This window comes from Eublepharis macularius, chromosome 4, assembly GCF_028583425.1.
Source record: "Eublepharis macularius isolate TG4126 chromosome 4, MPM_Emac_v1.0, whole genome shotgun sequence".
Taxonomy (NCBI): Eukaryota; Metazoa; Chordata; class Lepidosauria; order Squamata; family Eublepharidae; genus Eublepharis; species Eublepharis macularius.
Window position 1 is genome coordinate 21,841,161 of NC_072793.1, and position 12,661 is coordinate 21,853,821.

A 12,661-nucleotide genomic window follows, 5' to 3' on the forward strand; every position below is an offset into this window, starting at 1 on the left:
TGGTCTGATCCAGAAAGGTTCTTTTTATGTTCTAGACCTGCAGTTGGACTCATGGGACAGGATGAAGGCAAGAAAACTGAGGTCATGGGGAAATAAATTGAAGTGCCCTGTAGAGCAGGTAGGTTTCTTTGAAGGCATGGAGAGAAAGCCACTGGGAAAATATAAAGTGGGAAATCTTAGCTGTGCCTCTGGAAAAGGGTAGTTGTGGAAAAGAAGGTTTCATTTGTTAAGTTTTGCTTAGCTACCACAAAGATGACAGCAAAGATAACAATGTGGAATATACCAACTATATGCAAAGTACAATTTGACAATATATTAAATCTCATAACTTAATCTGTAACCAGCATAAAATAAACCACTTTTTAACAGTATGCTGGATGAAGTATTGGGGCAGAGTGCCTTCAAGTCATAGTTGACATGGTGGTCCCTGGTGGGGTTTTCATGGCAAGAGAGAGAGGTGGTTTGCCATTGCTTGCCTCCGCAACCCTGGTCTTTGTTGGAGGTCTCCCATCCAATTACTGACCAAGGCTGACCCTGCTTAGCTTCTGAGATCTGAAAAGATCAAGCTCACCTGGACTATCCAGGTCAGGGCAGAAAAAGTATTAAATAGCACCAATTGTTACTAATAATGATATTTTTAATGAGAAAAAAATTCTATTAAGGCCACTTATACAAACCAGAAATCTCTGTTGTTGAACTATTTAATTGTAACCAGCCTTCAATTTTTTTGTGGTCAAATGTTTATCTCATCTTCATGGTTACTATAGCAAACAATTCTGTGTGATGGATGACAAATATATTACTTGCTCATCCAAAAAAAAGGGGGGGGGGAGATGAACTGGACTCCAAGATTAATTTTATTAAATTTCAGAGCAATTTCTCCCTAAAGGACCGAGAGAGAAAAACAAACCAAGATATAATGAGGCTGATCTCCTACTCTGAAAGTTCCACAGGTGCATAATCAAAATTTATGGGAGGTTTCGGGAAATCACCTCTCAAAAATCACAATGCACATTGTCTAAACAATACTGACAGGTACTTTTTTCAGAAAACAGTATTTTGCAGCCAGTTGGTGTCCACTACCAGACTGGGAACATGATAACGCATGGTGACTCTGAAAAGGTTACTAGGAACTACTTTTGGACTGAATCCATAATTGCAGCATCATAGGCAGTCAGCAAACTCGTGCTTGAACTACAGAAGGGGCAGGCAGCCTGGCCTCCCTCAGTTTTGTGATGACACCCTTTTTTGAAATAGTTATACATAGTGGAAGAGCCAAAGTATGAGCTGGTATGGTACAGTGGTTAGAGGGCTGGACTAGGATCTGGAGTCCCATGTTCAAATCTCTCCTCGGCCATTTAAGCTTGCTGGGTGATCTTGGACCACTCTCACTCTCTCAGCCTATTCTACCTTACAAGGTTGTCGTGAGGATAAAATGAAGGAGAGGAGAATGATGTAAACCACTTTGGGTCCCCTTTGAGGAAAAAAGGCGGGGCATAAAATAAATAATAAATAAATAAGAGTCCGAGACTTGTGGGTTTCATTAGGCCCTGTTCAATTCCACCACACCCATTGGCAGCCACTTATGCCTTTGGAGAACCAGCTCATCGTTTCCAAGGAGCTGTATTTGCTTGGGGAGCTCCAGTTGCTGTTCCCTGTTGTAAGCTGACCATGTGACATGTAGGAACATTTCTTATACCAATGGCTTCTCATACAGGAAGTCAGTCCTCCTCCTTTAAAGGAACCAGCAAGCTCCTTATTCTATTAAGGCTCAGCTTCAAATTAAAGTTAATTTCACTTGTACATTAAACAGGTTTTATGAGTTTGTTTGCAAAAGGAGAGCCACAAAATGTGATCCAATATATTACAAAATGATGCTAAGGAAGGACTGTTTTTAAAATTCCCTTGAAGCTTAGGATAATTGCATTGTATACTTCAGGGCAGAAGTATACGCTTGGGAGAAAAACATCACATGATGTGCTACGGGGAAAGGTTTCTTTAAAATATCTCCTTTAAAAATACAAGCATTGTCCCTTTTATGATTTTTTTTAAGGTTTGCCTTTATTTTCCTCTAACAAAGCACATTATACAAAAGCTTCCAGAGCTGTGCTGTTGTTTCCTAGTAGACAAGGTTAGCCACACACAAAATCAGCAAAAGCAATCTCATCTGTGAAATGGAGATAATCCTGCCTACGGGGATGACTATACTTGCTTCTGGTGCATCGAGTTCAGCGCTTTAATGAAAAATCCAAAGCGCAGGAAGTAGTAACACACACACACACACACACACATTTTTAGACACACATTAAAATCTGCCAAGTTACATGGGCCCTGAACTGGTTGCATCATGTTCTTCTGACTTGTTATGCAGTCTATTGGGGGTGGCTGATGGACGGACTGAAGTAGGCTTTGACAGCTCCAGTGGTATATAGGGGTTGAATTCTCTTAGACCAGAGACTGAGGAAGGAGGGGCTTATGAACATGCCCTGAGACTAAGGAAGGGAAGCTTTGGGGCTATTAACAGCTCTTTTGCTATTGCAGGCACTGTCCCCCCCCCCCCAAATCCTGTTGTCATACCTCCCTGTTAATATCAGCCACATTTAGTCCCCAGAGGGAAGGGCACGGACTTCTCCCCGAAAGCATGGTGCTTCAAACAGAACTTTTCAACCTCTGCAGCGAGCAGCTTTGTGGAGCCTAATGGGGCATTTGATGTCCTCATTAGCAGTGAGACAGACTCATTTGTGCCTGCTGCTTAAGACAGTGCCTAAATGTCTCTTAGCCAAGGCTGGAGGAGTTTTCAATGTGCTCAATGATACCTTGAGTTCTGCAACATAAATATCAAACCTTTCTCTGTTTGCGCCTGCCATTGCTCTCTCTATTGGCGTTCCTAAACTTTCATTGTCTAATAACCTTTCTTGTTTGGAGTGACCACAACAGATGATTACGGTCATCTGATTTTTAAAAAAGACTATTTAACCATGTGAGGTTTTTTATCAGTCATTCAACTGATTAAATCTGCATAAATATACATATGAGTAAATGTCATCTGGAAAAAGCATACTTTGTGTTTGGCTTGTGAATGAATATGTAGCAGCAGGCAACAAACAAGAATTCTCTCCTGTCCAAGAGAGGAGGAGATGTTTTTTTCTAAGTACCTATATTAACAATTGGATGTTAAAAGTGGTACCTTATTCATTTATACCCCACTTTCCTACCTAACACTAACCCAAAGCATCTTACAACACCATTCCTCCTGCTTCTATGTTATCCTCATAACAACAATTTAGTTTAATGATACTGCTCATACAGCCTATTTTAACAATTGGTTGTTAAAAGTGGTGCCCTATTCATTTATACCCCACTTTCCTACCTAACGCTAACCCACAGCTGCTGGCGAAACGTCAGGAACTACAATGCCAAGACCACGGCAATACAGCCCGGAAAACCCACAACAACCATCGTTCTCCGGCCGTGAAAGCCTTCGACAATACATCGTTTAAGAAACACTGCAGCTGGTCAGTTGTTCTATTTGAAAACAGCTGTGATTAGTTTCTTGTTCTAATGGGTCGTCTAGATCCAAGGAATCCTGTTTCAAAGTATATCTTTTTCAAAGAATCACAGTCAATATCAAATGGTATCAATCAGGCGTACAGACACGGTCAATTCTTTACTGGTGTAGCATTGGGTGTGAATTGACCATGCTTGTATGTCTGAATGATACAATTTGATATTGATATTGATATTGATATTGATATTGATATTGATATTGATATTGATATTGATATTGATATTGATATTGATATTGATATTGATATTGAAATGGGATTCTTTCTCAAACCTTGTGGAATTATTGTTGGACTTTCTGTTGCAGCAAGGACAGTGTGTGCATGGATTGTTGAGTCTTACCACTTTGTACATATCATGGTCCAGCTAGAACCTTAAACAATGGACTTGTGCAATATAATCAGTTTGAATATGTTATAGACAAAATCAGTGGCTCTGTTTATGGATTTGTGCAATATGTTATTTGCACGAATTATATATATATATTATAAATTATATATTGATGCAATATGTTATATGCAAATTGTGTATCTTGTATTTAGAACAATATGGTAGCACTTGTACTTTACTGTTAATGGGATACAGAATATCAAAGATTTTGATAACAACGGTTTGATTAGCACATGCCACTTTAAGTAAGTTTTTCCTTGTTGGTACAAAGATTAAGCATTTCATTTGTTCATTCAGAAAATTGTCTTACTATACATGAATGATTGCGTTATGATACATTAGTAAATTGTAGTAATGGCTATATAGATTGGATTTATTTCTGACACTGAAGTTTGCACTTAGTAAGATTTCATGAGTTCTTTTTTGCTGTGTTACTTGATATCGTGATACTCTCTTTTTTGGTTGTTGTCCATGTACTTAGCACCAGAGAATTTAAAACCCAGCAGGCAAAAGTCATTGAGGTGGATAGGCAGCAACTGGAAGGCAAACTGAATGTTGCATTTATCCATCAGGGCACTGGGGCTGCAGGACCTGAACAAATGCATGGAATGGTTGAAGGACGCACACAGAGCTCAGAAGGGATGCCATCATTAACTGACATGCCCCATGGGTAGGAGAGGTAGTGCATTAGGTGGTGCTCACCAGGGTCCTTCCTAGGCATCACCCCCAGGTGGCAAAAGAGGGAGCAAGGAAGGGGAGGGCCTGTCAAGGAGGGCCAGGCAGCCTGCAAGGGCTGCTAGCCTGCCCCATGTTGCGGGAAAGTGGGGTGGGGGTGGAGCTGGAGCAATTGTCACAATAGAGGGACACAATTGCTCCACCCTCTTCATTAGTAGTTGCCGGGCTCTGGACAGGCCCAGCAGCGACTGCACCTCTGTCTCCAAGGACTGCTGCCTTGTTGATCTTGAAGACCAAGCTTCCCCATGCTTGCAGGTTGAAGGGGGTACCGCAGCGGGAGCAGGTGTCTGCTGTGAAGACCTAGCCTTCCTGCCACTGTCCTGTGCCAGAGTGCTGCACGGGCCACCTGCTGTGGACCTGGAAGTCCACCCTCAATCCCTTTTGGCCCTGAGGTCAACTGGGCTTTAATGGGCTATGTGGCCTTGCCACTTAACCGGCCTTGCTGCTGGTTGGCTGGTGCAGGTCTGGAAGGCTGCCCCCACTCCCTTTTAACCCTGAGGCCGACTGGGACACTGTGGGCCACATGGCCTTGCCACTTTGCTGCAGCCATCCTGCTGCCCCAGATGCCCTAGAGCTGTGTTGGGAAGCCACCTCGCCCACCCATTCAGAGAGCATGCTGGTACAGAGGCTGGGTGGGAGGAGGTGAAGCTGGGCCTCAGCATGCAAAAACATACTGAAAGAAGAAGGCAAGGGACAAAAAGCCTGAAGAAAGGAGGAGGGGGTATAAAGCAATGGCCCCTTCACTTCACAGTGCTGGCTCCAGCCACCACAGGATCCCAAGCCGCTGCACCCCCATGACAACTCTGCAGCACCCACCCATCCAGAATGTCAAAAAGCCCGATCTGTTGGAGTTGCTGCTGCTCAAGCCACTGCTGCCAGACAGGAGCCACGCGAGGAAGCCAAGGAGGAGTTGGGCTGCAGCAAGCTCTCACCTCAATGCATGTCAGAAGTAGAACACAACTGCCGCCCCATGCCAGCTGGCTCTGCCTAAATAGCCAGCTGGCAGACTTGGTTGGAAACAGCGTTTCCTAGGTCCCATGTCCAGGCCCACCCCTGAGCCCCAGCCAGCCTTGCACTGATTGGCCGGCTGGGGATTTTGAATTGCAGCTCACTATGCAAGCTGTGGGAGCCAACTTGGCCTGGCTGGGAAGGTAGAAGGTGGTCATGCCCGCTCCCCCTCACCGCATGCCTGCAAACTTCAGCCCCAGGTGAGTTCTGGGGCCTGAGGCTTACTTCAGTCTCTTTCCAGGCAGCCAAAATTACATACATTGCAATAGCAATATCAAGTCTGAGAACTGTTCCTTCCATGTACTAATGAATGGTAGCTGTCCTTGGTGCTGATACCATTCCTATGCTCTGCCCAGCCTCAGCCATAGAACTTTTATCAATGGGGGAGCATGTGAAGCAAGGTAGGAAAAATCCATGATGTTTGCTTACTTTGGAACCCTATTGTTGGGCATACATATTAATCTGACCCCAGAACCAGGTCTAATGCAGAAACTATCCTTCTTTTTCCTTTATCTTCCCTACTGACCTTCTGCCTTTCTGTCACTACCTCACTTCTCCAATTCCTTGCCTGCCTATAAACCTACCAGCTCTCAGTTCTTTGAATACAAGAGCATCTAATCCAATAACGATCTCCTCCATTTTGGTAAGACAATAACTTTGAAGAGTTATGATTGTTTACCGTCAATTGTGTGGGCAGAGCAGAAGGGCAATAAATTACTCATAGTTGCTATGAGCATATAGTCAGAAGATGCTGACTGAGTTTAAAAACCTGACATTCTGGACAAACTCTGGACATTTAAGCTCTCCAGCTCAGTGAAAAAGGAGAGATGATTAATCAACACAAGGCTGATTGCTGAATATTTTTTAATATGTTTAAAAGCACTGCATTCCCTCCCACAAAAATGGTACAGTAAATCTAAAGAAATCTTCAGCTCCTCTTTAGGCCCTGCCATAGATTTGCCATTTGGGAATGGTGGCGAATTCCATACTGAAGAACTTGTGTGTGCTTTAAGTAATGTGGCTTGCTCTTATAGGATTTCTTCCAGTTTAGGACTTTTTTAAAAAATTATATTTTGTATTATTTTTTCCAGATAAGAAAGAAAGAAAACACCTAAAAAGGAGCAATAAAGTTTTCAGTACAGTTCAGTACAGTTTCAGTAGGCTTGCTTAACTTCACATTTTAATTCTCCAAGGCTTCTAATTAATCTCAATAAAATTTACAACAGTAGGATCTGATATTTCATACATTGTTGCCATCATGTTGGATTCTATTCTGTACATTTATTATTTATCCATTCATAAAAGGGATTCCAAGGGATAAAGAAGTCTTCTCCCACTTGCCCATTCAATATAGAAGTTAATTTGTCCATTTCTGCAGTTTCCATTATCTTCTCTATTAATTCCTCCTATTTGGGTATCGCTTGTCATTTCCAGTAAGATGCAAATAGAATTCTAGATGCAGTTATTACATGAATAGTAAAATGCATCTGTTCTTTGTCTATGTCCGGTACACAATTTAACAAAAAGCTCTCTGGTTTGAGAGCAATTGAAATTTGTAATACAGTTTGTATCAAGTCATGCACCATTATCCAGTACTTAAGCACCTCCTTACAGGACCACCACATATGGAAAAATATTTCTGTATGTTTCCCACATTTCCAACATTTATTTGACACATTTTTATACATTTTGGCCATCTATCCGGTGTTAAATACCACCTGTAAAACATCTTATATAGGTTCTCTTTGAACGCAACAGATTTAGTTATTTTTACATTCACTTTCCATATTTTGCTCCATTGAACTGAGTCAATGTTATTTTGGACTTTTAATAACCCCAAAGAATGCATCAGTGTCAGGAGGATTATAATACTGGTGGATGATGGCCTGAGTTAGCCGATTTCCAGTAACACAAGCAGGGATCGGCTTGCGGGGCTAGCTCTCATCATCCGTTAAGTCATCACTGTTCAGATCCATTCTATAATTATTCAGGTCAGTCTCTGGCAGTTTGGGATCCTGTGGCATCATTGGGTGTGAGTTGCAGGGAGGTAAGTTCTCTATCTCTATCGTTACATTCAGTTGTTTACTGCCAACTGGTGCATCAGAAGTAGCTTTCTGCTTCCGCTGCTCCTCTTGCAGTTTCCTCTCTTTTTCTTCTGCCTCTTTCTGAAGCTGCTCCTTCTCTTTAGCAGCCATCAATTCTCTTTGCAGGCAAGTAGCCTTCTCTTTCTGCTCCTGCTGTGCTTGAAGTTTTTCCTGTTCTCTCCTCTTCTCCAGTTCTCTTTCGGCAGCCAACTTTCCCCCCCCCCCCAGCTCTGCAACCTGCCCAGTTTTCTCTTGTTCTTCCTCTTTTTTATTCCCCATGAGATCCTGCTGTCTGTGTTCTTCTTCCAGCTGCAGAGTTTTTTGTTTATGGGCTTCAAGTTCATCAGCCTTCTTCACAGCTGCTGCCTTTTTCATTTTTTTCTGCAATTTTCTCTTCTCACGCCATCTCATTATGCTGAACTAGTTTTTACTCTAGGAGGCCCCCCCCCTTCTTTCCGCTCTGCCCACTCTCGAGCCTGCAGCACCTTGTGGAAGCGCCCTTCACACTTCCACTTCATCTCTTCCAGTTGCCTTCTCTTTTCTTCCTCCATTTTCTCTGCTGCTCAGCCGCCTCCTTCTTCTTTAAGTTCTCCAAACGCTGCCTCTCCTTTTCCTTGGTATTGGTTCGGATAGGAGTATTTTGTTTGAGAAATGATTTTATGGTGCTGTTTCAGCTCACAGAGTCAGGCATCATCATGAGAACTTGGTTCTTATCTACCTTGTGTAAGAAAGTCTTGAAAGGGCGCACAGCCTTACTAGCAGGGCACTGAGGGGATGGTGACCTTTTCCTTGGAGGAGAGAGCTCATGCTCTGTAGGCTGCCCATTGTATAACTCATTCACTGCTCTCTGATAGCTTGCCTTTCACCTGACACACTGAGGTTGCTCTCAGACCTCAGCATTCTTTTCAAAGTTGTTCTTTTTGCTTTCTTCTAGCTGCTCTTCTGCCACAAACCCATGTCCAACTCAGGCTTAGGCTGACCTTTCCCTACCCTGAGGTAAAACTTCTCCTCTTTAAGCCTGTGAAGCTGTATACTGGGCTGGGAAGCCTCTGGTAGCGGGGTTGATGATAAGCTTCAACTTTCCTTAAGGATTATTAAAAATGGTTACCCAGCCAAGTCTTAGTAGGGGACAGATCAGGGGTTTGCGCTTCCCTTTAGCAGAAACTGGCACACAAGGCTTGGGGAGGTTCAAAAGGTAACAGAAGGTTTATTTACAGTAGGTTAAAGTCAAAAGGCAGGTAGGCAGGTGTTTGAACTGAATAAACAGAAAGGTTTTTGTACAGGAACTTCACTGGTGTGAGGCACAAAACACTTGGTTTAACACTAGGTTGCTGGCTCCTTTCAGAGGTTGACACTGCTTCACAAATGTTTCCCTTTTAAAACACAGACACAGCACGACTTCCCCTCCTCTCCAGACTTAAGGGTGCTCCACTGAGACAAACTCTTACCAGATACTGGGCAGGCGTTATAGTGATGAGCTGTAACCCTGTTCCTGGCACTGAAGGGGAGACTCCTCTCTACCCACTTCCTTGACCCTCTATAATTCCCAGATCAATCAAGTCTAAGCAGGAGTTAGTGCTGGTTTTCCCCTCTCTAGTCCTAGGACTAAAAGTGTTTCACAAACATTATTTCCTCTCATAGAGGATTCTCTGGCTGACCCTCTCTGGTCTAGAGCCAGGCTCCAACTCTCTTTCACTCTCGTTTTCCCTCCAACTCCAACTGACTGCCTCCCCAACATTCCACCCCCAACTGCCATTTCAGGCTAGCCCCATTTGGGTGGGGGGAAGGAAACATGTCAATCATAGTTCAACTGACTGGAAATCTCAGCATCTGAAGTTCAGTCCATCACAGCTTCAATAGCTGCAATCCTGGGGACTTGGAGAGAATGAAGGCATAGTTGATCGGCAACCTCTTGAGAATAGGCAACAGGATTCAACTGTGGTCTAAATTCAATATTTTTTTTCAACCACTACTTTCTCCAAAGAAACATGGCAGCTCACTCATCCACAAATGGATGGCTGCTTGTGAGCAGTGCTTTTCTTGGCCATAGTTCTGTAGCCAGATTGCTCTTTCCCTTTTGCTAGCCTGTGAACATCTTTGTATGAGGGAGCCTTTATTCATAGAAGTTCTGCCCATCGGACTTCAGCCCACAGAGTGACTGTTTTTTTTTCAGAGCTGTGGATATCTGTGCACTCTCGTTTTGTGTGAAAGTTTGCTTTCTGAAGCCTGGCTCTTCAGTGGTTGCTGGGCAAGTAAATCTTCTGCCTGCAGGCTGAGTTCTTCCATTTCAGTAGGTTTTACAACAGCAGTATTTGCTATTTTCAACTTGCATGCACTTCCGCCCTCTTTAGTTATTTGAATCTCAGGGGTGTCTGGGACCACAAGCAAAGAAGCTTTAGACAGAGGTTTTAATTTCTGTTTACAGAACTTACCAGGGCTTTTTTTTCTGGGAAAAGATGTGGTGGATCTCTCTATTATCACATGTGCGCACCCAAAGTGCCTGTGCACTGCTGGAAACACACAGTAAGGGCGGCTTTCTCTTCCTTTCTTCTCCCTCCTGGCCTGCCTCTCAGCAAGCCAGACAGCGGTGGCACCTCAAGAAGGAAGGTAAAGAAAGGGAAGAAGAAAAGACATGGAAAGAGAAAGGGAGGGAGGGAAAGAAAGAAATAAGCAAGGAAAGAAGGAAAGAAAGAGAAGGGGAGGGAGGGAGGGGTACGGCCGGGGAAGAGGCCGGGGAAGCAGGTGGCCTGGGAGAAACTCCACCTGGGAAGATGCCCCACAGGTCTTTGGGTGCCGGAGGCGGGGCCACCAGTCACATGATCTTTTTTCAGAGGTGCTGGACCTCAGATCCAGAGAGATCCCGCTGAAAAAAAGCCCTGGAACTCACCATCCAATCTTGATTCATAGACCAAAGCATGCTTTTCAGTTTTCTGAGATGCCGTAACTCTGCACTAAGCCTCCCATTGTTATTCATCTTGTCATCTGATAACAAGGAGAGGTGTTCTCTAAATTCTTATTCCATTGAAGTCTTTTGGAAGTGCATTGAGCAGGACTTGACTGGTTACTTTCTCTCTCCAATAACCTCCAATAACCTCCAATAACAGATCAATCTTCGTTGCAGAAAGACATTTTTTTTCCTGTAGTTTTCGATGATGGAGTTTTTGGCATTAACTCGGGCTCTCCATTGAAGTTGCTTTTGAATATCTTGTTAGCTTCTTCAAGAATCTCCTCTAGCCATGCAAAGTCTCTGTTGTCCACATTGTACAGGAACTCTGACATTTTTTTATTGCACTGTTCTTCCAAGCACGCAAAGTCCAACATCTTCAACTTCAAGTTCTTGCTGCCAAGGGCTGGCTAGCTGAGTATTTCAGAACTGCAACACGGCCAAGGGAGATGATTTTAGGTGAAGACGGGAGGTCACCTTGGATACGAACGTTATGCTGTTTTGAGAATGCTGCTGTTACTTCTCAGTCACCGTGCCCAATCTGCAATAAAGACTAGCATGAAATGATTTCAAAGAAGAAGATCAATATTAAGCATTTGTATACCAGTTTTAGTGTTTCATAGCTTTTAGTGCTTCAGGAAGTATTGCAACAATACAATAGGCCAGTATTTTTATCCCCATATGTGGTTTAAGGCCAAAAGACGAGCGTGTTTCTAGCTGAGGTAAGACATGAACTAGATATTTCCCTGTCCGTACTTCAGTCAGTGAGCCCTAAAAAGGGCTACTCAGAAGTAAATCTCATTTTAGCCAGTGGGGTTTACTCCCAGGAAAGTGTTAGAATGCCTACCAAAACCTCTCAAATTAAAAAAAAAAATCAAAATAATATAATAAGAATAGTAGGTGAAAAACAGAAATGAAGCATGGGAAAAATCTTACAAGTAAATATATCAATAAATTCCTGATTCCAATCTCACTCTAGGCTGGAAGATGGCTTCTTACCTTGACATGGCCAGCCTTGCCACCTGGATCCATGCTATGGTAACACCAAAACTCGACTATTGTAATGCACTATACATTGGTCTCCCATCTAAGTTAACTAGGAGGCTCCAATTGGTGCAAAATGCTGCAGTTTGACTGCAATCAGGAGCGAGCAGAAGTGTAAACATCAGCCCCAATCCATTGGCTACCTATCAGTTACCGTACTCAGTTCAAGGTATTGGCTATTAGGTACAAAGCTCTATACAGCCTTGGCCGAGCATACCTATGGGACTGCCTCCCTCCCTATGTCCCTCCACAGCAGCTTCACTCATCTGAACAGGGTCTCTTGCAGGTGCCAGCCTGTACATGGTTGAAATCAACAGCAGCCTGTACATGGGCTTTCTCTCTGGTGGCCCCTACCCTGTGGAACGGCCTTCCTGAGGAGGTCAGGAGAGCCCCCACTCTCCTGGCTCTCTGCAAATGATGCAAAACCAAATTATTCAAAAAGGCTTTTTACTCAGATAGGAGGGAAGTATTGTAGGCAGGGGGTCTCATATGCTTCGCTAATGAGTTAGGGACCATTGACTTCACCACTATGTTGCCTTGCATATTATCTGTTGCTTGAATATGTACTCCTATACTACCTGTGCTTCATGTTATCTAATGTCAGTCCTAAAATTGATTATGTTCTATTTCAGCAATTCTTCAACTCTATATTGGATCCTTGCTAATGCTGTCTTTGTAAAATCCTATGACGTTGTGGAAATGTCTTTGCCACTGCATGGAAATGTCCTTGATACTGTATGGAAATGTCCTCGATACTGATTGTACTAATCTCACAGTATGTAATCCACCTTGAGTCTCAGTGAGAAAAGCAGACTATAGATGACATAAATAAATAAATATCCAAATTAATATGTAAACTCAGGATTTAGTGACAGATGAGTAGTCAATAGTT

General features: G+C 43.2%; 1 pseudogene; it reads right to left on the reverse strand.

Moving 5' to 3' along the window:
- Positions 1-7,511: 7,511 nt before the first annotated feature.
- Positions 7,512-11,102, reverse strand: LOC129327542 (inner centromere protein-like; annotated as a pseudogene).
- Between the last annotated feature and the right edge of the window lie 1,559 nt (positions 11,103-12,661).